General features: G+C 36.4%; 1 protein-coding gene across 2 annotated transcripts in view; it reads right to left on the bottom strand.

Moving 5' to 3' along the window:
• The window catches only part of LOC148941389 (uncharacterized), a 124,987-nt gene extending 117,903 nt beyond the window's left edge, over window positions 1-7,084 (bottom strand). For both annotated transcript variants that reach the window (XM_089104624.1, XM_089104627.1), the window contains exon 1: window positions 6,952-7,084. The gene's annotated coding sequence lies outside the window, so the exon portion shown is untranslated. The remainder of the gene's footprint in view (window positions 1-6,951) is intronic.
• Between the last annotated feature and the right edge of the window lie 15,023 nt (window positions 7,085-22,107).

Below are 22,107 nucleotides of genomic sequence, written 5' to 3'. Positions count from 1 at the left end.
TTATATTTGGAATGAGCGTGAAAAAGGGACATCGAGTTGTATTCCCACATTAGTCAATGATATGATTCAGTAAACATTTACCAAGGAAACATCTCAATAAATTATTTATAAACATATCTTTCATTATAAATTTTCCTTGAAATAACTTTTTAATCATCCATATTTGATGTTTGCTCCATAATGCTTTGAAATGAACTGTAATCTTAGTTTCGAAGCGTTATCAAAACAGTCTCAAGGTGGAATTGTGTTATAATAGTTACGTAAATTCATTGCTCTGGTGATGTAATCTTGCACCGGTCATATTCAAACCCCTGTGATCTTGTACTGGCAGCATTCTAGCTCATTGGAGGTCAATTATCTTGTAGAGTTAGAAATGGTTACCCTCTCTCTACTCCGGAGGCAGGCGTTGTAAGTAATACTCTGGAGGCATATATCGTTTTTATGGAAGGGATACTTGTATAAACTTCGGAGAGGGTTCATTTGATTGGAAATTGAAAGTTCTCTTTCACTTTTTAAGAGTCAAAAGAGATTGGAAGGCACCTAGGAGGAACCCCCTCCACGCCCTAAATGCATCAGAGAAAAATTTTGAGATAGAAATTTCGTTAAATATAGTTCAAAGTTCAGATAACAAACACTCTGGAGTTGACACAAGCCCCCAGGGCCCGGAGGTAGTTGTTGTTAGTTATGCCCTCGTGGCACACATGGCTGTTATGAATGGAATACTCATATAAACTTCATAGAGGGCTCATTTGATTGGAAATTGAAAGTTGTAATTCACTTTTTAAGAGTAAAAAGTGATCGGAGGACAGCTAGCCTCCCCCCCCCCCTTCTCTCACACTTCTCCTTCTCCCACTGTAAAAGTCTAAACTCTACTGCGTCATTGGCGCTTTACTGAAAACCAATTTTATTAAAAATATTTTCTTTTGTACTTAGTATTGAAAATAAACATTAAGATTATAGTAAAATTTTGAACTGATGAGCTTTCAGCTTTTAATATCATTATACATCAAATATTCAGTTTAATATAATGGCTCTTTTTAAAGTTGTTTATGACGAATACAGTTTCCCTACAAACAAGTGTTTGGCTACTACCTCCTTCCTTAACTGTAAATAAAAACCAAAAGTCTACTGCGTCATTGGCGCTTAACTGAAAACAAATTATATTACAAGTATTTTATTTTCCAGTTCTTACAGCATTGAAAATACAAATAAAATTTGACTGAAATAAATTCTTGAACTGATGGATCTTTCAACAACTAATATCATTATATATCAAATATTCAATGTGATGGTGTTTATACTTACCAAGATTGTTCAAGACGCATATAGTTTTCAGTAAAGCGCCAATGACGCAGTAGGTTTTAGACTTTTACAGTGAGAGAAGGAGGTGATACCCAAACTCTTGTTTGTAGTGATTTTTGTTCGTTTCAAGCTTGATTTGCATATTCAATTTGAGTTTCTCTCGTTTTAAGATGTATTTATTCATTTACATTAATATCTATTGTAGGTTTGTTTGCATTGATTGTTTATTTAATTTCTGTTCGTTTTAAGTTTCATTTATACTTCAATAGAAGATATTTTTTCGTTTTAAGCTTGATATTCATGTTCAATATAAGCACTAATCGCTTTAAAAATTACTTATTCATTTATATTATTACTTGTTGTATGTTTTCCTATGATTGTTTATTTAATTTCTGTTCGTTTTGGGTTTCATTTATTCTTTAATAGTAATTTGTGGTCGTTTTGAGTTTGAATTTTAATAGGTATTTGTATCTGCTGAGCTTAAATTTAATATGGCCTTTACTTTTTATTGAAAAACTTATTTTTCAGAGTTTTTTTTTTAATTAATTATATTAAATACCTAACCTAACACAACTTAACCAAAATAGCAACTCTACGTATTAAATATTTAATTAAATTATACCTATATAATAGTTTGTCTCACAGAGCCTAAGCTAATTATCTTCGAATGCAGACAGATAAACCGGTTTTTCTCAGATCAAACAGATAAACTTCTTGAGTTTGTTCGGGATATTTAACATGTACCTAAAAACTATATAAAAATTAAAGAAAAAATAAAAACAATGAAATTCTTACTTTATTATATGCACCATGTTTCTATTGATCATATTATCAAGTTTCCTTTCACTGTTATTCGTGATTTTAAATCATTTCAAACAACATTTTATCCACGATTCCATTGTAATCATTCAGGCAAAACTGGATTTAGTGGAGTCGAAATTGGAGCTACACATTATACGGCGCATAGGGAGATGAAAAACAACGAAAAAATATACTATTAGGGCTATAGACTAAATGGGATCCTTAGGGGGTTGGGGTAGATTGTCAGAAACGCGATACGATATATCAAAAGGTCATGAAATGAGGAATCGAATGGTACTGTTTTTATTTTATTAAGATGTTACCGTTTGTGGAGATCCCAACTACCATGTAACAATGTACAACCCAACTACAATGTAAGTAATTAAGTAATTTTTTATTGCGCTAAAAGTCCTAGGGCCATGACAATACAAAACAAAAAGAAAAATCTACTTTTACATAATTGTCAATACATAAACATAACATAAACATTACATAGCACAAAAAAAGGAGAAACACAAAACACAAGAATCTACTTCTGTGCTCCATTGCCAGCCTGAGAAACCTAAATTTTTATTACTTGCAAAACATTCATCCCTTTTTACATTTGCCAGCCATCTCTCATCAAACTCACATTTCCATACACATCATGTCTCAAATCACTAAATTCTACGCACTCATACATCACATGACCTACACTCTCATCCATACTTCCAGACATTGGGCAAAAGTAAGGACCATCTTATACTCTCCTTCTCCTTAAATACTTCCTTCTTACCCCAAGTGGTAAACTATTTCCCCTTAATTCGATTATAGACTTTAATTCCTCTGTTTTTATGTTACCAAAAGCTTTACTTAAATACTACGCTACTACTACTAACAACTCACCGTAGCACCAAGTCGCCTGAGGTCAACACAGCTACACAAGCTCCTCCTCCATCCAAAGATATTCTACCTCCCTTTTTACACCCCCAGGAAATTCCTATTTCCTTTAAATATTTCTTTAAGACATCCTCCCGCCCCAGACGAGGATGACCTGCTTTCCGTTTAGCCCTAGACGGTTTGCCGAAAAGGAAAATCTTCGGCAATCTGTCACCCTTCATCCGCAGAACGCGGTCAAGCCATCTGAATCTTTCTTTTATAGCCCTAGAAAGCGGGATTGAGCCATATTTTTCGTACAGCCTACTGTTTGAAATACGGTCAGTCAGCCGGGTACCCAGAATAATCCGCAAGCAATTTCTCTGGAAAACACCTAGCAAATCTTCATCCGCTATTCGGAGCTCCCATGCTTCAGAACCATATTTCACCACTGTCATCACTGTAGCTTCCAATATTCTAATCTTGGTTTGCAGACTTATCTTTTTATTCGGTACTATTGCATTATATGCGCCTTTACAAGGAAACCAGTCACGAAAAACCCATTTTGACGGGTTAACCGCTAAAGAGTAGGCAATGTTACCGTGGTTTTCATTGCGTTTGCGATATTTAAACTCTGTTTTTTTAGGTTTAGGGGGGGAGGTACCTAGGTTAGGTTAGGTTACATGTTTAATATATGCAATACTTTACCCCCTCCCACTCCCCTTAATGTGCAAATATATAGCCCAAATTTGTTTCTAAACTATTATTTCATTAGCATTAACTAAACTTGACTTTTTAGAAAGGCCCATGTAATGCAAGAGCACCTTTTATTCTTCTTAATTTTTTTTAACTGTGAAAAAATACCCTGAGCCTTGGTTATTCTACTTATAACATTTTCACGGCTTCCACCGTCTTTACTAATAATACTACCAAGGTAAGTGAAGCTGCCCACCTGATCAATCTTTTCGTTACCCAACGTCACCTTTTCATCTTCAATTATTCCTAGCCTTAGCGACTTAGTCTTCTTAACATCAATTTTTAAACCTATCCTAGCACCCTGAACTCGCAAAACCTCTAAACTTACTTATTTTGCTCAAACTTCCACCTAGGATGCTTAAATCATGAGCATAATCGGTACATTTTTAGAAGGCGGTAAGTGTGTGAAAATTGAAGTTTCGTTAATGCTAATGAAATAAAACAAAATAGGAGGAAAATATAACAGTTTATGAACAAAATTAGGCTACATATTTGCACATTAGGTGGGGATAAAGCATAGCATATATTAACACGTAACCTAACCCAACCTAGGTACCTTTTAGTATCCCTAAACCCCCAAAAACTAAAGTTTAAATATAGTTTCCGGAATGAAAAACCTTTTGTAATGCCTTTCTTTATACAGCGTTTCATAGTACCGCTTAATCCGTATCTGTTTTCGCAACAGAATTACCGCTTTCTACAAAAGTACCGTATCATCTCAGTCCAGGAGAGTTTTTTCTCCCCATTTGATTCCGTGGTCTCCCATTGCCTTTCCTGTGCTCCTTAAGACAAAGTCCATCAAAATTATCCATATAATTGAGACAGACACGTCATGTATGCAAACTTAAAGCCAGAAAAATGAAGAAAAGAGGTATTAGTCAACAATTGAGAAGGAAACATGTTAAGAAAGCAATTCTTAAGAAAGCACTTCATAATATACAAAATTGTAGTTAACGCATTTTTAAGGCACTTCCACTATACTTTATCCCCCCCCCCCCAATGTACAAATATATAGCCCAATCTTAGATGTACTTTGTGTTTTTTTCGTTTCTTGATTTCGTAAACGTTGAATACATTTTCAAAGATACAAATAGAAGCAGTGGTGCTTCTGGGCCTGGGCAGCTCCCCCTCCCCTAGTTTTTCTGACATCTGACATCAAATTTCTTTTTTTTTCACACTTCTGTGGTATACCTTGACCCCCCCCCCTAGATTATATGACCAAAAGACGCTACTGAATAGTAGTCTAGCTTGGTAATACCTTTCCAGAATATATTTTAGGCCCTGGATTGATTCCTAGAAGTTTCATGCATCTAACTCAGCTGCTTTCCAGCAAAATATCTTTAGCTGGCGATCATTAAGGCACTAGAAACTAAAACATTCGTGAGAGGTCTTATCCTAACTCAACTAATCTGTAATCTCCAAGATCAGTAAAAGCCCCTAATCTAGATTGCTGTCAATTTATCCGTTGCTTTTCATTGCTTGAAACTTTCAGAATATTACAAAGTTAAAATTTTGCTCTTGTAATGTTTTCTTGTTATTTGTACATGCCCTAGGGCTATATTTGACCCTATTAGGTGGAACAGGGCACACTCTCACGGTACTAATCATTATATTTGGAAGTAGTGTTGATTGAGGAGTCGAAAGGCCCTACTGTTTCGTTATTATGGGACCAGTGTTACCTTTAGAAGAGTATCCAGGCTTTAGGAGGATGGACCAAGGTTTAGCTGGAAGTGACCCAGCCTGGAATTTATCTCCCTTTTTGATTTGGTGCGATATTATTTGAAATGATTTTAAAAAGGGAATAATAATGAAAGGAGAAAGGATAATTTGATTAAAAGACACGTCCTGGATATTATAAAGAAAAAAATTTGTTGTTTTAGCGATTTCTTTTAGTTTTTTATGTTCCTTGGGCTATATATCAGAACATCAGGGAGGAGGGGGGGGGGTTTGCGAGTGGGTAAAATTCTAGTTTAGCTACTTCTTGCTATCATGGAAAGGGGTTAGGTTAGGCACATGAAAATTTCAATAATGAGTCTAGTGCCAAAAACACACTCCGGGAAGGTATTACCAAGCTTCTATCTTAACCCTCTTCTGATTTCTAAGTCTAGAAATTTGCCCTATTGAAATTTTTACAAAACAATATTTTGCCTTAGTTTTCAGTTATCAGTTTTGTTTTCTCTGGTTTTAGTTCTGAAAATGCAATTCATGTTGTTTGAGTAGATTTTTAAGCCATATCAATGTTTTTTTTCTTCTATATTTAGGAAATGTAGGCTATTTGCAGATCTTTTAAAACTCATAAATTTGGATTGAGCAAAGTTGTGAAACTGAAAACAATTTTCTTGTATTTCATTTAAGTAAAGATCTGTTTTGAAAAGTTTCACTTTCATAACACAAGGATTTTTAAAGGTCACTGCCCTCTAGAGGGAGGAGTGGAGGTAGGTACTTCAAAATACCTTCCCAGGACATACTTTAGTGTGCAGACCTGTGCCTGAAAGTTTCATTTTCTTAACTTAACCCCTTTCCGAGATAGCAAAATGTGGCTAAACTAGAATTTTACCCTGCGAGTGAATTGATTACTACATTTGGAAAGAGCATAAAAAAAGAACTGATTAGTGGATACACCTTGTCCCTACGTTAATTGTGGAATCTCGTTTATATTTACCACGTAAAGTTTCTTCATGTGACGAAATAAGAATTTTGTTTATTATAGTTTTTAGTTCATAGGAGGTCATAAACCCAACCGGTACTTATGCATTAGCTGGTACCCACGCGATAAATTGAGCTGAAGGAAACTAGTCGGTAAATTTTCGGCAGTTCATATTATTGACTTAAGAATAAAATTGACATACCACTCGATGCCTTTTTTTATGCTCATTACAAATATAATAATCATTTTTGTCGGAAATGAATTTTACCCCAACCCCTATATATACCAATTCAGGGTATATATTTGCACATTAGGGGGGTGGGGGTAAAGTTTGAAACTTAACTCTCATTTGTATCAGAAATAAACTTTACCCCCACCCCCCTGATGCGCCCAAATCTGTTTCTAAACTATTATATTTTCCTCATAATTTGTTTTTCATTATCATTAACCAAACTTGACTTCTCGCGCGGGTACCAGATAATGCATAAGTACCACTCAACCTTAGTGGTAGTACTGCGATAGGCCTACTGTCTTGGATAAAAAAAAAAAAACTTTTTTAACAGATAAATTAAAGCTCAAGGTTCCCTGACCTTCAAAGAAGAAACATAATGTAGTCTATCCCGCTTCAAAGGTCCTTGTCCTGAATTATTTAATCCTGTTCAAATATTTTCACTTTTTGCACAACTGACCAGTCAGGCTATTCCCTAGAAATCAATATTTACTATTTTTAATATAATTGCCAAAGAAGATAAAACAGTACTGAAATCAGCTACAAAACCTGCTCAACAACACTCCAAATGTGCATATGCTTCAGGCACAGCGTTAATCCAATCCAATGGAACACACCCAACTACAGGTATTTAGTCATATGTGTTTCATTGACGATTCTATTCATTAATAGTTACGTTCTCGAAACGAGGACGCTGAGATGTATAAATTTCTCATTATAGACCTGTATAATTTGACTTGTCTCTTGTGACAATGAAATAAAATGCTAATGAAATAAAATAGTATGAATATATAATAGTTTAGAAACAAATTTGGGCTATATATTTGCACATTAGGGGGGGGGGGGGGGCCAAACAAACCATATATTAAATACATAACCTAACCTAGATCCCCCCCCCCCAAAAAAAAAAAACAAAACACTTAATATCTTATACGCAATTAAAGCCACGCTATACATTGTATTTCTCTGCAGCAGTGTCTTGAATCATCCCGTAAAAACGGGTTTTTCGTCGCCTCTCCAGTTTGACATTCCATATACACTAGATAAAAGACTTCGTTTAATAGAAGAGTACCTGTATAAATGTAACGTCAGAAGAAAACACAACTGGAAAATTTAGTTTTTCAACGTTGTGATTCTCTTCTTCTCCCATTCTTCTTCCCTAGCTGGACAAATTCTTCATTATTCCCCAACCCACAAGAAAATCTCTACTACTTCCCGCAATCATCCATGTAAAATAAACTTGCAAAAGCTACGGCTTAATGGGGCCAGACACGGCTAATCAGAACATGCTTTGTGGCCTGTAAAGCTTTTGTCAAACAGTTCGTGGTAACGAACTGTAAGTAAGGAGCGACCCGGCTCAATGGTAACCGAAACTCTAGAAAACGGGTTTTTGATACCAATAGATATATCAAGGGAATTAGATTTCAATGCTGATTTTAAATATATATTTTTCATGAAGTTTAGAGCTACCCATCAAAAGTTAAGCGCCTGAGAAAATTCGGCTGGTTTTCAAAAAAAGGGGGAAAGACCCCCTAAAAGTTATAGAACCTTAATGAAAATCACACCATCATATTCAGCGTATCAGAGAACCCTACTGTAGAGGTTTCAAGCTCCTATCTACAAAAATGTGGAATTTTACATTTTTTGCCAGAAGAAAGATCACGGATGCGTGTTTATTTGTTTGTTTGTTTTTTTTTTTTTTTGTTTTTTTTCCCTAGGGGTGATCGTATCGAACCAGTGGTCCAAGAATATCGTGGGAGGGCTCATTAGAATGGAAATTAAAAGTTCTATTGCCCTTTTTAATTGACCAAAAAAAATTGAGGGCAACTAGGCCCCCTCCCACGCTTATTTTTTTCCCAAAGTCACCCGATCAAAATTTTGAGATAGCCATTTTGTTCAGCATGGTCGAAAATATGATAAATATGTCTTTTAGGATGTCTTAATCCACCGAAGTTCCCAGTGTGAGGGCTAAAAGTTTTTAACTTTACCAAATGTAAAAATATTGTTTTGGTTATTGGTAAGTATACAGAAGTTTTCTGTAGGTTTTTTTTTCTGGTTGTGGGAGGGATGGGTGGGTCGGTGGTTATGTTGGAGGATCTGTTCATGAAGGAAGTTTGCATGGGGAAAGGGAAATTGCCATGAAGGGGGCGCCGGACTTGCCAGCATTATTTATTGGTTATTGGGAAGTATACAACCATTTTCAGGAAGGATTTTTTCTGGAGGGGGGGGGGGCAAGAGGCGGGGATTACTCTGGAGAATTTGTCCGTGGAATATGTCTCTTTGGGGCAAGGGACATTTCTACGAAGGGCGCGCCAGATTTCCAAGCATTATTTAAAAAACGATCAGAAATTAAATATAAAAAAAACAAGTTTTTTCAACTGAAATGTAAGAAGGAATATTAGAACTTAAAAAAAACATAAATTATAATGTATATGAGGGGGTTCTCCCCCAAGTCAAAGACACGCTCTTTAAGCTACAGTTATTTTTAGTGCTTTCAAAATAGCTATCTCTTATAATTAAACGGCCTTTGTGATTCAGGGGTTTCTTAATAAAATTTTTTTTTAAATTTTAAAGTAAAGAGCGTGGTATTGACTAAGGGGAGAACCCCCTCATATACGTAATAACATATACGTAATAAAAAAACAAGCGATACGGCTCAATAGTAAATTTGTTAATTTGTAAGTTAATTTGTTAGACATCCATTTAGCAAAAGAAAAGTAAAATTTTTATGCAAATAAAAGCTGCATTAACTAAAAAACGATCAGAAATTAAATAAAAAAAACCCAGTTTTTTAAACTGAAAGTAAGGAGCGACATTAAAACTTAAAACGAACAGAAATTATTCCGTATATGAAAGGGGCTGTCCCCTCCTCAACACCTCGCTCTTTACGCCAAAGTTTGACTCTGTCACACAATTTTATTTTTTAAAACAATAAATAACTTTATTGTAAAGAGCGAGGCGTTGAGGAGGGGACAGCCCCTTTCATACACGGAATAATTACATTTCAACTGAAATGTAAGAAGGAATATTAGAACTTAAAACGAACAGAAATTATAACGTATGTGAGGGGGGTCTCCCCCAAGTCAATACCTCGCTCGTTACGCTACAGTTTTTTTTAGTGCTTTCAAAAGATCTATCTATTCTAATTAAACGGCATTTTCTATTCTTAGGCTTGTGAATTAAATTTTTTTTTTAACTTTTAAGCTAATGAGAGTGGTATTGGCTAAGGGGGGAACACCCTCATATACGTAATAACATATACATAATGAAAAAAAAATAAAAAAACAAGCGATACGGCTCAATAGTAATCGAAACTTTTAAAAACGGAATTTTGATGTCAATAAATATATCAAAAGAATGTGTTTATAATGCTGATTCTAAATATATAAATTTTATTAAGTTTAATATTACTCATCAAAGGCTACGAGCCTGAGAAAATTTACTCGATTTTTTAAAGAGGGAGGAAACATCCCCTACAAGTGAAAGAATTTTAATGAAAATCACACCGTCAGATTCAGCGTATCAGAAAACCCTATTACATAGGTTTCAAGCTCATATATGCAAAAATCTGCAACTTTGTATTTTTTGCCAGAAGAAAAATATACGAATATAGAAGGTAGTTATGTAAGTTAATTTGTAAAGAGACCCATTTAGCAAAAGAAAAGTAAAATTTTTATGAAAATAAAAGCTATATTAATTCAAAGACGTTAAGAAATTAAATAAAAAAAAACAAGTTTTTAAAACTGAAATTAAGGAGCGACATTAAAACTTAAAATGCACAGAAATTATTCCGTATTTGAAAGGGGCTGTCCCCTCCTCATCGCCTCACTCTTTACGCTAATGTTTGACTCTGTATCACAACTTTATTTTTTAAAGCAATAAAAAAATTTAGCGTAAAGAGCGAGGCATTGAGGAGGGGACAGCCCCTTTCATATACGGAATAATTTCTGTTCGTTTTAAGTTTTAATGTTGCTCCTTATTTCAGTTTTAAAAACTTGTTTTTTTTTATTTAATGACCCGTAAAGGCACAATTTTGATCTTCACGTAAATTTTACAATATGTCCTTTTTAGCTTTATAATCTGTGGGGATGGATTAAAACCACTGGTGCTCACGAGCAAAAGGTTAAGAGTAACATCACAAGAATGTCAGAGAGAACTTAATAAGGCTTTGCCCAATCATATAAGATCAGAAATGATCAAAAAGGACTAGCTGTTAGAATATCCAGAAAAAATATGATACTTTTCTGAAGTTTTTTTAACCATTCTTCTTCTGGAAGAAGCTATACGTGAGCTAAACTCGGAAAACGGAAAGAGTAAAACAACCCAAAAATAATATAACATACTTTTATCTGATTTTCACTGCACATGATTATTTATTTTAGATTAGGATGACCAGGAACGGTAAACGAGATTCCAAGGGGAAGGAACAAGTCTTAAAAAAGCAAAAACAGAGGAATTATATGAAACATATAGAAAATTACGGAGAAAATCAGAAGTTTAATGATTTCAGTAGCAAGGGAAGGGGAAATGGTGTTTCTTAAAAATCTCCCTCTCTCATAACTCAATAGTGATTTCGTTTATGCTACTCCGCAGAGCCAAAAAGGAATGTTGCCAAAATGAGCCAAAAAAATGACAGGTAAAAGAACACTATTGAAATCATGATTGTCTAAAGATTGTTAGTCGTGGTAACCACAAGGTCAAAAATTTAGACCAGAGCCCATTCCCCTAGCCCCAGTTTCTTGTGTTTTGACTTTTTCCAAGTCGTGGTTATTTTGGAAATACTCCTAAATTTGCGGGTATTATTAATCATAAATTCTTAATGATAATTAGTGATAAAACGTCATAGGCTGATCGTCAAGAAGGACTGAAATATTCGCCCTTGGTTATTAAAAAGCTGCCCGTTACTTCAGAGTAAAAGACTGCAAATAATTTTTGGGTTTTTCATTATGATTGTTAGTAGAAAGCATCAAGCGGTACCAAGCTAGGATCAGATAGTAGTACAGGCAAACTAGCCAAAAATATGGGTTGATCCCAAACAAATTGCAACAGAAATGATTTTATACCATGTTGTAGAGAAAAAAAAGATTAATAACACATCCAAAGTTGCACATTCTAGGTCGACGCAAAATTAGTTTTTTTTTTACTTTTCGTGTCAATTTTTTCAGTTTTTTCTGAAAAAAGTAAACTATCGATAAATGTTCGTATTTTGGTATATGAAGTACCGTCCTGATGTAAAATGAAGAGCTGAGCCCGAAAATGAAGGTAAATTTGATGTACAATGTACCAGAAAAAGGTTTCACAATTTGTGATTTCTTCAATTTGTGATTTTACCCTTCTCATCGTTGTGACCTCTTTTTCACCATACTATCAGAAGGCAACTATTCTGACATAAAATAATGAGCTGAGCTCAGAAATCAAACTAACCTAATGTAATGTCTACTAGAAAACCCGTTTCATATTCATCAATATGCACTTTTTTATTTTAATTTGACATGTTTCTTTTAGCACTTATTGTCCACCAGCTCGGCCATTGTTGGTAACAAAAAAAAAACAAGTGGGCTGATGAATTATGGTTGGCTCGTTGAGAAGACCAGTTAACGCACAGAAGGCAACTACACCACTTTCATTACCTTCGTATGCAATAAATAATGTCAACATTTCGCCCCACGCTTTGTCCAAGTGATTTCCCGGATAAAGCAGTAAGTTAAAAAGTCACAATTGCAAATTACCCTGAGTAATCATTTATTAAGTCATGTTAATGCCCGTGTTTAATATCTTGCCATCTATAGATATAAAAAAGTTATTCAATGTATCCGCCACCTAACAAGCTCAAAAAGTTTCGATGCGAATATTCTCCTTTCCCATTGACTTGATATTTAAAGGTAAGAGATCATTTTTGTTTGTGTCATCATTCCAGCTAAAGATCTATAGTCTGAAACGATAAATTAATGTATCCAACGGTACGAAGTAAAATTCTTGGAAATTTATTTCAAAGAACTGTTTTATAAAAATAAAGGGATTCGTCGATAGGAAGAGACTGAAGCTGATCCAGTATAGAACCTCGAAACTGTGGTTCCAATGCTCCGATATGGTATCCGTACTGCGAAATTTCTTAAGAGCCGAACGATCTGGGTCATGGGATCTCCAATTAAAATACACCTCTGACATGCTACCTTATCTGTCGGCATCTGGACACAACAATTACACATAATTCTGCCAGCTTTAAATCCAGCGAATGGTCAAGCTCCAATCCTGCCAATCCTGCCGTTTATCAAGCCTTCCAGAATGGGATGCAGGTGATCAGACGTTCTGATAGATTCTGGGCTGGGCTCTTCACGTATCTTGTCATAGACCAGAAACTCATGCATTGTCTCAAAATGGCTGGTGGCCTTACCCATGGAAGTGGCATGACAGAGGTTCAAAGGTCTTTATGGGTTCTGTCTCGACCAGTCTGCTCTGCACTAAATCTTCTGATGGAGGGTATGTCACAGGTTTTATATGGAACTTGTGAAAAACATAAGGAAACGTCCGAGCCGAAGCAGCTAAGAGACAGTAAAGACACCCAGATCGTTATCGAACTCCTAGAAAAAAGATCACCATTTATTGGGGATCTTCAACTAAGAAACATCACCAACGGTCTGACAGCCTACGAATCTGCCAACGTTGATTCTGGTAGAGATTCAGGCCTAAAAATCATTGACTCCATGTTTAGAAAGCCGGTCGCTGATTTGTGTTTCGACAAACAACAGGCAGTTCAAATTACTACAAAGTAGAATCCAGGCGGACATGCAAAAGACTGGACCCAACTCTCCTTTTTCAGAGTTTCATTACGCTAGTAAAGAGGATTAATCTCATGGAATCATGGAGTACTTTCAACACGAACTGCGTTCCTACCTAGCACCACTTTTTGACAGGTTTTGCATAATCTGGTCTCCAAACAAGCCAGAGCTGTAGCACAGGCTTGCGATCTTAAGGAGTGCTCTACTCCCCTTCCCAAAGTATTCGACATATCATCGACGGTGGAGCTCTTCTGCACAGAATTCCATGGGCTAAAAACGAACGATACTCCAAATCCTTGACCATTATGCTATTTACGTAACCCAAAAGTATCCCTCTGCCACTATTGCGTTCGACGGCAGCCATAAACGGAGCTGCCATAAAGGATATGGCCCAGTTGAAGAGAAGTTGTATAATCGACCATGAGATCTTCTTCATACCAGATATGCAGCTGAAGGTAAAAAAGGATGAGTTCTTGTCCTGCAAGAAAAACAAGGCCTGGTTTATTTGCGCGTTGGCTGTTTATCTCCGATCAAAAGGCTTTGTCGTAGTCCAGCCACCAAGTGATGCAGATGTCCCAAATTTTGCAAACTGCTGTTGATTCTTTCCAGTATTACGACACTGCCGTCATTGGAGTTGATACTGATCTTTTGATTCTATTGTGTTGTCATGGTGATATATCAAGCAAGAAACTATTCTTTGCACTTGAGCCAAAGTCTAACAAAGCTCGCCGAATATGGAAAATTCAATAATTGAAAGAGAAGCTGGGCCAAGAGACATGTCACCTGATTCCTTTTCTCACGCCATCTTAGGCTGTGGCTCTACTTCATGGCTTCACAGTGTGGGAAAAGGCCTTGCTCTGAAGAAGCTAATCACAGATGCCAATTTTCGTACATCCGCTGCAGTTTTCATGCTGAGGTTAGCTCCGAAGGAAGAAGTAAGGGTTGCTGAGGAAGACGCTCTGCTCATGATATATGGCTCATCAAAAAGAGGAAATCTGAATGAACTCCGCAGGAAAGTTTTTAAAAAGAAGTGAACATCTTTAACTTCCAAAGTTAATATTTTAAAAGCTAAAGTAGAATTTTACCATTTTTTATTGGCCTGGCCCCAAAAAATCCAACATAAACGCCTGAACCTAACTCCTTCCTCTCAAGGTTAGACCTAGCTATATTTACGTACAATATTATTTAGAATAAAGAACAGGGACGTCTTTTGGAGAAAAATAATTACTATATAGCCCACGCCCCTTGACTATCCGGATTTGCCCCTCAATGAAAACGCCGGAGCTACGCCCCTAATACGGGGACGGATCCAGGACCTTTTTTAGGGGAGGGGGTGCAAAATAGGCTGATCCGATAAACACTAGGAGCAAGTTTAATTCACGCAAACATGCGTTAATTAAGTAAATTACACTACTTTAGACGACGTTAGGGGGGCCTCGCCCCCCTCTGGTTCCGCCACTGCCCTGATAACGAGTGTCACATAACAGTGTGAATATGCAAAGTAAGAATAATATAATACTAAGTTTTTTAACCAACGGTTGCAGGGCAGGTACTGCTAGCGCGTTCTTCCACCCAGAACAGTTACCACCAACTTCTGATGTGGCTAAATTCCACAGTTACAGGGTTTTCTACCAATGTCAGGTATGGAGTGGAGATCCTGATTCTGAACTTAAAGCCGAGGAATGGGGTTGGAAAAATAAAGATGACTTCTTGTATCCATTGACTACTAACCTCCTACCTGTCAACTGGAATGCAGCTCAACGAGATGTAGCTGCTTTAAAAACGGCTTAGCTTGCACTGCAGCTTGTAAAAGGTGCAAGAGATAGTATGTTCTAACTCTCCAAGGATCGAAAGCTATAACGATGAGGAGAACGTCGAAGCTTAGATATCTGAATTAAAAGAATAAGTTGTGAATACTAGTCGGAGTTTGATTCTGTCTTTCAAATGTTCATGAAGTTGATTTGATAGTTTTACCAGTTGTGAAGACTTGTCAGTGTGTTGATATTAGTTTATTCTAAGAGGGATTTTAAATGTCGGCCACTGAAAACTAGTTTCATAGATGATTTTCCCTTTTTAATATTTTTAATGTTTTAATAAATATCTTGCAATCCCTTTTTTTAGACCGACCCATCTGGTGATGGAGCCAGCGACTATCAGATTCAGGCTAACTAATTACTAGACATCAATGCCAATAATGTAGCCAGCGAAAGACGGTTAGGTAAAAAAAATGGGGGTCACAACGGCGAGAAACGTACAAATATCATATTGATGATTAAGAAATTTTTTTTTATACCGTACACCAAATTTGACTCAATTTTCGCACTCAACTCGTCTTTTTACATTGGAAAAATAATTCAGTTCAAGAAAAACGAACAATTACCGGAACTTATTTTTTTTTTGCTAGAAAAGTTAGAAAACTGACACGAAACGCAAAAAAGACTTTTTTTGCGTTTTTAAAAAGTTTTAAAAATACGCAAAAAAAAAACTTTTTATGTCGACCTAGAGTGTGAAACTTTGGATAAGTTGTTCAGCCGTTTTTCCTCTACAACATGGTGTAAAAATCATTTCTGTTGCAATTTGTTTCACCAACCATGGACAAATTGGTGGACAATAAGTGCTAAAACGGACATGTAAAATGAAAATAAAAAAGTGCATATTGATGAATATGAAACGGGTTTCCTAGTAGAAATTACATCAGGTTAATTTGATTTTTGGGCTCAGCTCATCATTTTATGTCAGAATAGTTGCCTTCTGATATTATGGTGTAAAAGAGGTCACAATGATGAGAAGGGTAAAAACACATGTTCATGATTATGAAACTTTTTCTGGGTCATTCTACAGCAAATTTGCTTTCATTTTTGGGCTCAGCTCTTCATTTTACATCGGGATGATACTTCATATACAGAAAAATGAACATTTACCGACAGTTCATTTTTTTTAGAAAAAAACTGAAAAATTGACACGAAAAGCGAAAAAACTAATTTTGCGTCGACCTAGAATGTGCAACTTTGGATATGTTGTTCAGCTTTTTTTTCTCTACAACATGGTGTAAAAATCGCTTCTGTTGCAATTTTTTTGGGGCAAACTCTCGTTTGCCTGTACTATTGGTAGAAAAGGCCGCTTGGTAAGGTATTAATTTAAATTAAAATTATAGCTTAACGAAAATTATAGGTAAGGGGAGTCGGTTTTCAAACCTATTCTAGCACCCTGAATTCGCAAAAGCTCTAAAAGTTTATTCATTTTGCTCACACTTTCCTCTAGGATGCTTAAATCATAAGCATAATCTAAATCCAGGAAACTTTTTCCTCTCCATTTGCTTCTGTGGTCCCCCGTTGTCTTTCCTGTGCTCCTTCAGACAAAGTCCATCCAAATGACCCATATAAAGAGGGATAGAACACAGCCCTGTTTAACACTTGATTCTATGAAAAGTAAGCTGCTGGATTTATTTTTTATATTAGATATAGTATTGTTATTGTCATTCGTATTATTAATCCCTTTAATGCATTTTTTTGGTATACCATGCCGTGATAAAACCTTTCCAAAAACCGTTCTATAATCATATCCGAACAGTTACCCATAATTTATAAAACTGAGGAATAAAGGTGTTTGACGACTCAGGCACTTCTCAATTATTAACCTAAGAGGGAAAATTTGGTCGACGCATCCTCTACCTTTTCTAAAACCGCACTGTTCTTCTCTGAAAACTTTGTCTACGGCATCTCTCAGTCTAAAACGTATCATATTACTAAGTAATATGCTACCTACAGAGACCAGACTAATGCCTCGATAATTACCACACTCATTTTCATCACCTTTCTTATAATGTGGCTTAATTAAGGTTTTCCTAAAATCACTTGGTACTTCCTCTTTTTCAAAAATCATATTCATAATCTTCAGTAACTTGTTTCTAACCTCAGAGCCACCATATTTAAGAAACTCATTTACAATCCTATCAGCATCTGGAGCTTTATTACTTTTTTAATCCTTTTAGTACTGTCGTTAATTCTTCCTCGCAAAACAAATCTTCCCTCGCATCCAAAGTACCACGAAGTTTTTTATTTTACCCCATATCTTTATTTACAGCTCTATCTCGGTTTAATAGAGTCTAAAAGTTTTCTGCCCATCTCTCTTTAATTATTTCCTCATTGCTAGCTGTGGCCCCATTCCTAGCTTTAACTCGTCCAATTTCATATTATCTCCTCCCTCTCAATTTACTGACATGCCAGTACAATATTTTATTATTATGCCGTCTAGCTGCATCTTCCGGATCCTCGGCAATTTTATCCATGGCTTCCAATTCACACCTTCTTAGTTCATATTTTAATGCTTTCTCCACTCTCTTTACATTCCTTTTTGTTCCCTACGACACCTTCAGCAACTTCATAATATATTTTTCTAAAATTATTCCAACCATGTTCCACATTATCAAGTTTTAAACTCTCAAGTTTAGTATTCAACTGTTTCTTGAAAGTTTCTCTCAAATTCTCATACTGGAGTCTACCAGCATCATAAACTCCCGGGAGGTAGTTACCCTTCCGAAATTTGAGCTTTAAATTAACCCTTGACACAACCAGATGGTGATCTTTACTTTTAACATCAATAACAGCACTCCTATATACCCTAGTATCCTGTATTGATCCTGCCAGTCTTCGGTTTACTGTAATATAATCAATAAGGTTTGCTGTCTTACCATCACGTGAATACCGTGTTAATTTGTGAGCCATTTTATGACAAAATACCGTGTTGGTTATAACTAGATTGTTATACTTACAAAATTGCAAAAGTCCTGTATCCATTACTGTTTTCTTTTCCTACACCAAATTTACCTAGGCTAGGATACCATCTATCCCTATTTCTACCGACCTGGGCTTTAAAATCTTCTAGTAAAAAATCATATTTATACCTGGGGCCCTGTCTATTTGCTCCTGTAGCTGTAAGTAAAATTTACCTTATTCACTAGTATGTCCATCAGTTGGTTCTACGGGGGCATATACTACTATAACTGATATCTTGAGCTTTTTAGTCATAAAATGAGCAATTAGTATTCTATTATTAATGCCTTCCCAGCCTAAACATGTTCTTTAAATCATTGAAATTATTTTGACCTCAGGAAAAGCAATGATCCCGGATACCAGTGCAGGACGGGGATTACAAATCTTCTCAAGTCTACACCGAAGTGCTTAAGCCGGACATAAAGGAAGGGAAAAAATCTTAAAAAAGCAAAAACAGAGGAATTATATGAAAAGGAAAGAAAATTACGGAGAAAATTAAAAGTCTTACGATTTCAATAGCAGGGGAAGGGGAAATGAGGCATTTTTAAAGGTCTCTCTCTCCCATAACTCAATAGTGATTTCGTTTTTGCTACTCCGCAGAGCCAAAAAGGAATGTTGCCAAAATGAATAAAAAAAAAAAAAAAATGGCAGATAAAAGAACACTGTTAAAATCAGGATTTTCTAGAGATTGTTAGTCGTGGTGACCACAAGGTCAAAAATTTAGACCAGAACCCATTCCCCTAGCCCCAGCTTTTTGTGTTTTGACTTTTTCCAAGTCGTAATCATTTTTGAAATACTCCTAAATTGTTATGTGTTAATCATCAAAGTTTGATCTTGAGATTGGAATATTATTTTGCTAAATCGAAATACAGTAAGTACATTTCTAACGAATAACTTAGGTTCGCACCAAAGTTGACATTAAAAAAAAACAAAAAACAATTCTTCACTCGCTGATTAGGCTAAAACAGCAACACGAGGGTACCAGATTAGAACATAAGGCCCGTTCTTTTGCACTAAGATCTTACATCTAAGGTCTCACATCTTTCTGCAAATATTTCCGTTCTTTTAACACATCTTTGTTCTAAAATCTTACAGCTCACTGATGTTAGCAAAAAGTGTGAAAGACGCCATCTTTTCTACCATATAGAACAATGATGAGAGAACTTTGATGCTAAACTCATCATTGTTCTTAGACCGCTGATCAGAGCAGAATGATGAAAGACGTTTGCAAAAGAACGCTATAAGATGTAAGATCTTAGTGCTAAGATTTCACTGTTAAGTGTTCTTTGTCAAAATAGGTAAGATCTTAGCACAAAGATGAGTAAAAGAACGGCCCTATAGTATATAGTCTCCATTTATCACCAACGGGGTTTCATGTGGCGTAATATTGGTTTTCATCGCCCATAAGCTAGGCACTGAATTTTGACTAATGTTCATACGGTGTTCAAAAACCTAATGAAAAATTGCACACCAGAAGGTTTGTGCCCACTTTGACAAAAATTTAGTCTATTGAGTTTATGAAAAGTCCCATTACATAACAATTTGAATCATTCCTGCAAACCAAAACGAACATAAATTAAATGGAACAATCTCATCAAAGGTAAGGACTGCATATTTTGCTATGAGTGAATAAATAAAACAGAAAATAAACAGAAATCTAAATTAACGTTCAAGTCAAATTTATTAGCACCAGAAATTATCATAAATAAGAGCAGATCTATCACCACCCCCCCCCCCCTCCAGGCCTTTTAAAAAAGAGCTTGATTTGTCCAATAAAATGTGTATCCCTCTTGGCCTTGAGAACAATAATCGAAGGTTTTTAACCAAGATCAAGAATACCCCCCTCCCCATTTTTAATATAAAACTCATATATAACCCAATTTGCAAAATACATAATTTAAGTCCCTTGCCCCAAAGGCTGTGGGGAACATTACCTATGCCATTTCTAAGGTTGTTTAATGACAGTACGGTCGTTTCCCGTTTTCGAATAGGCGTATTTGTGGGACTGTTCAACTCATCTGACCAGACATAGATCGAATGTCTTCGAGAGTTACGGAGGAGCAGGTAGTATGAAAAGAGACGGGTGGGAGAGCTTGTGCAAGAAAACAAATTCTTGAACTACTGAGAAAGCAAGACACTCTATAGCGTAAAGAGTGAGAGGCTGAGGGGGTAGCAGCCCCCTATTATTTAAGATAATTCCTATCATATTAAATTCAAATGATACTCTTTACTTTCCTTAGAAAACAAAATTCTATTAAATTTTAACATCACATTCAGCGTCAGGTAAATACAAAAAGGCTCCTTTTCGAACAACCCCTGCTAAAGTTTTAACTTTGCATAATAATACTTCAAAAAGGAAAGTCAGCCCTAAAAAAATTGACAAACTAAATTTCGGGCTGTGACGTTTATATTTTCAGGGAAGGATTCGTTGGAAAAGTATTGCTCTGGGGAATATCCTACCCCTTTTCCTTACTGCCTTTGAGCTGGTGAACATGTGATGAGACGTTCATTGTATAAAAGCGAACAGGCCATTGTGACAAGCAAATCAATGAAGGTTATACACAATTAAACATTTTATCAATATTTTAAAGACTTAAATAAAAAATAGCCAGGAGTACCTTGCAATTTTCAATGTGTTCAATACTTATTCTATGGACAGGGGCGAATCTCCAGCATTTTTACTGGGGGGGGGGGGAGCAAGAAGGGTCCATATCCGGATAGTCAAGGGGCAATGTATATATAATAATTTTTCTCCACATTATCGAGGGGGCAACTGCCCCCTTGCCCCTTCCCCCCAAACAACGCCTCTGTCTATGGAATATTTCCCGTCGCCCAGTATGATAATATGAAGTATAGTTTAATTCACGTTGAAATTACATATGTAATTATAGGGGAGCCATTCTTCCCTTGCTGTATTACATTGTCAGACAAAATACACTCTTCCTAATTAGGAGATGCAAGAGGTTAAGATCCATCTCTATATTCATCGGAGTAAAAATTTGCTTCAAATATTGTATGTTATGATGCTACAGGCACACTCTCCCCCTTCCCATTTTTGCTGCCCTCTTATTAACCTCCCACTCCTTACACTAAAGTTTTTTGGCCTCCCTTGCAATTTTTTGATTGAGAGGCCCCCTAGTGCCTCCCATGCAAAAGGAATCTTTTAAGTGGGTAGTACTGGGGGTAGTGGCAGCAAGATTCACACGCTGCCACTGAAAGTAGTGGACCATGTTTTATCTTTCCACATATAGGGGCGCAGTACTGCTAATATCTGTTGCCACCCAGGCACCAGACCGCCCTGCCCAGTGTCTGTCCAAGAGGTGGTATATTTTTGCTTACGCCACCAACCTTGCGGTGGCTAATGGGGTAACTGGAATTTTGTTTTGTGCTGTGAGACTTATAATTCTGAATAGATGCTGGAGGAAAGGGTGCAGTGGACAAAATTCTGTTGTGCCCATTCTCAAGGGTATCAGAAAGTAAATAGGCCCTATCCATGTGGGAGGCTACCCTATTTGGCAAATAATATTACACACTATGAACATGCACACTGTGTCAAACCAGAGGGGAGGCTAGGGTTGTGTGCGCAAGGCTATACCAAAGCACCACTCAAAGCTGATATACGGAGGCTATCAATCTGATTCTGCAGAATTGACACTGCAGAATTGACACCAGGGGCTTGATGTCTCGCTGGACGATAGTTTATTGTAATGATATGGATTGTAATGATGATTTGTTTCTTAAAATTGCGGACCCTCCTTCACCAGAAGGCATGAGTGTTCACTCAGATGTTCTGCTTGATGGTGATTCATCTGAGTCAACACTTGTGGAAGAGGAAGCGTCCGAGACTCATTCCTTTGAGTAGGAGTTTGAAGAGACGCAGAAACACCAGGTATTGGAAACAGAAGGTATGCCCGGGGAAAAAAACCTTCTGGACATACTTAACACCAAACACGCGAAAAAAAACCC

The sequence above is a fragment of the Artemia sp. Qi Xiang Cuo genome, chromosome 18 (genome assembly GCF_049724085.1).
Source record: "Artemia sp. Qi Xiang Cuo chromosome 18, ASM4972408v1, whole genome shotgun sequence".
NCBI classification, from domain to species: domain Eukaryota; kingdom Metazoa; phylum Arthropoda; class Branchiopoda; order Anostraca; family Artemiidae; genus Artemia; species Artemia sp. Qi Xiang Cuo.
Note: the sequence above shows the minus strand (reverse complement) of the source record. Positions and strands in the feature narration are given on the sequence as shown.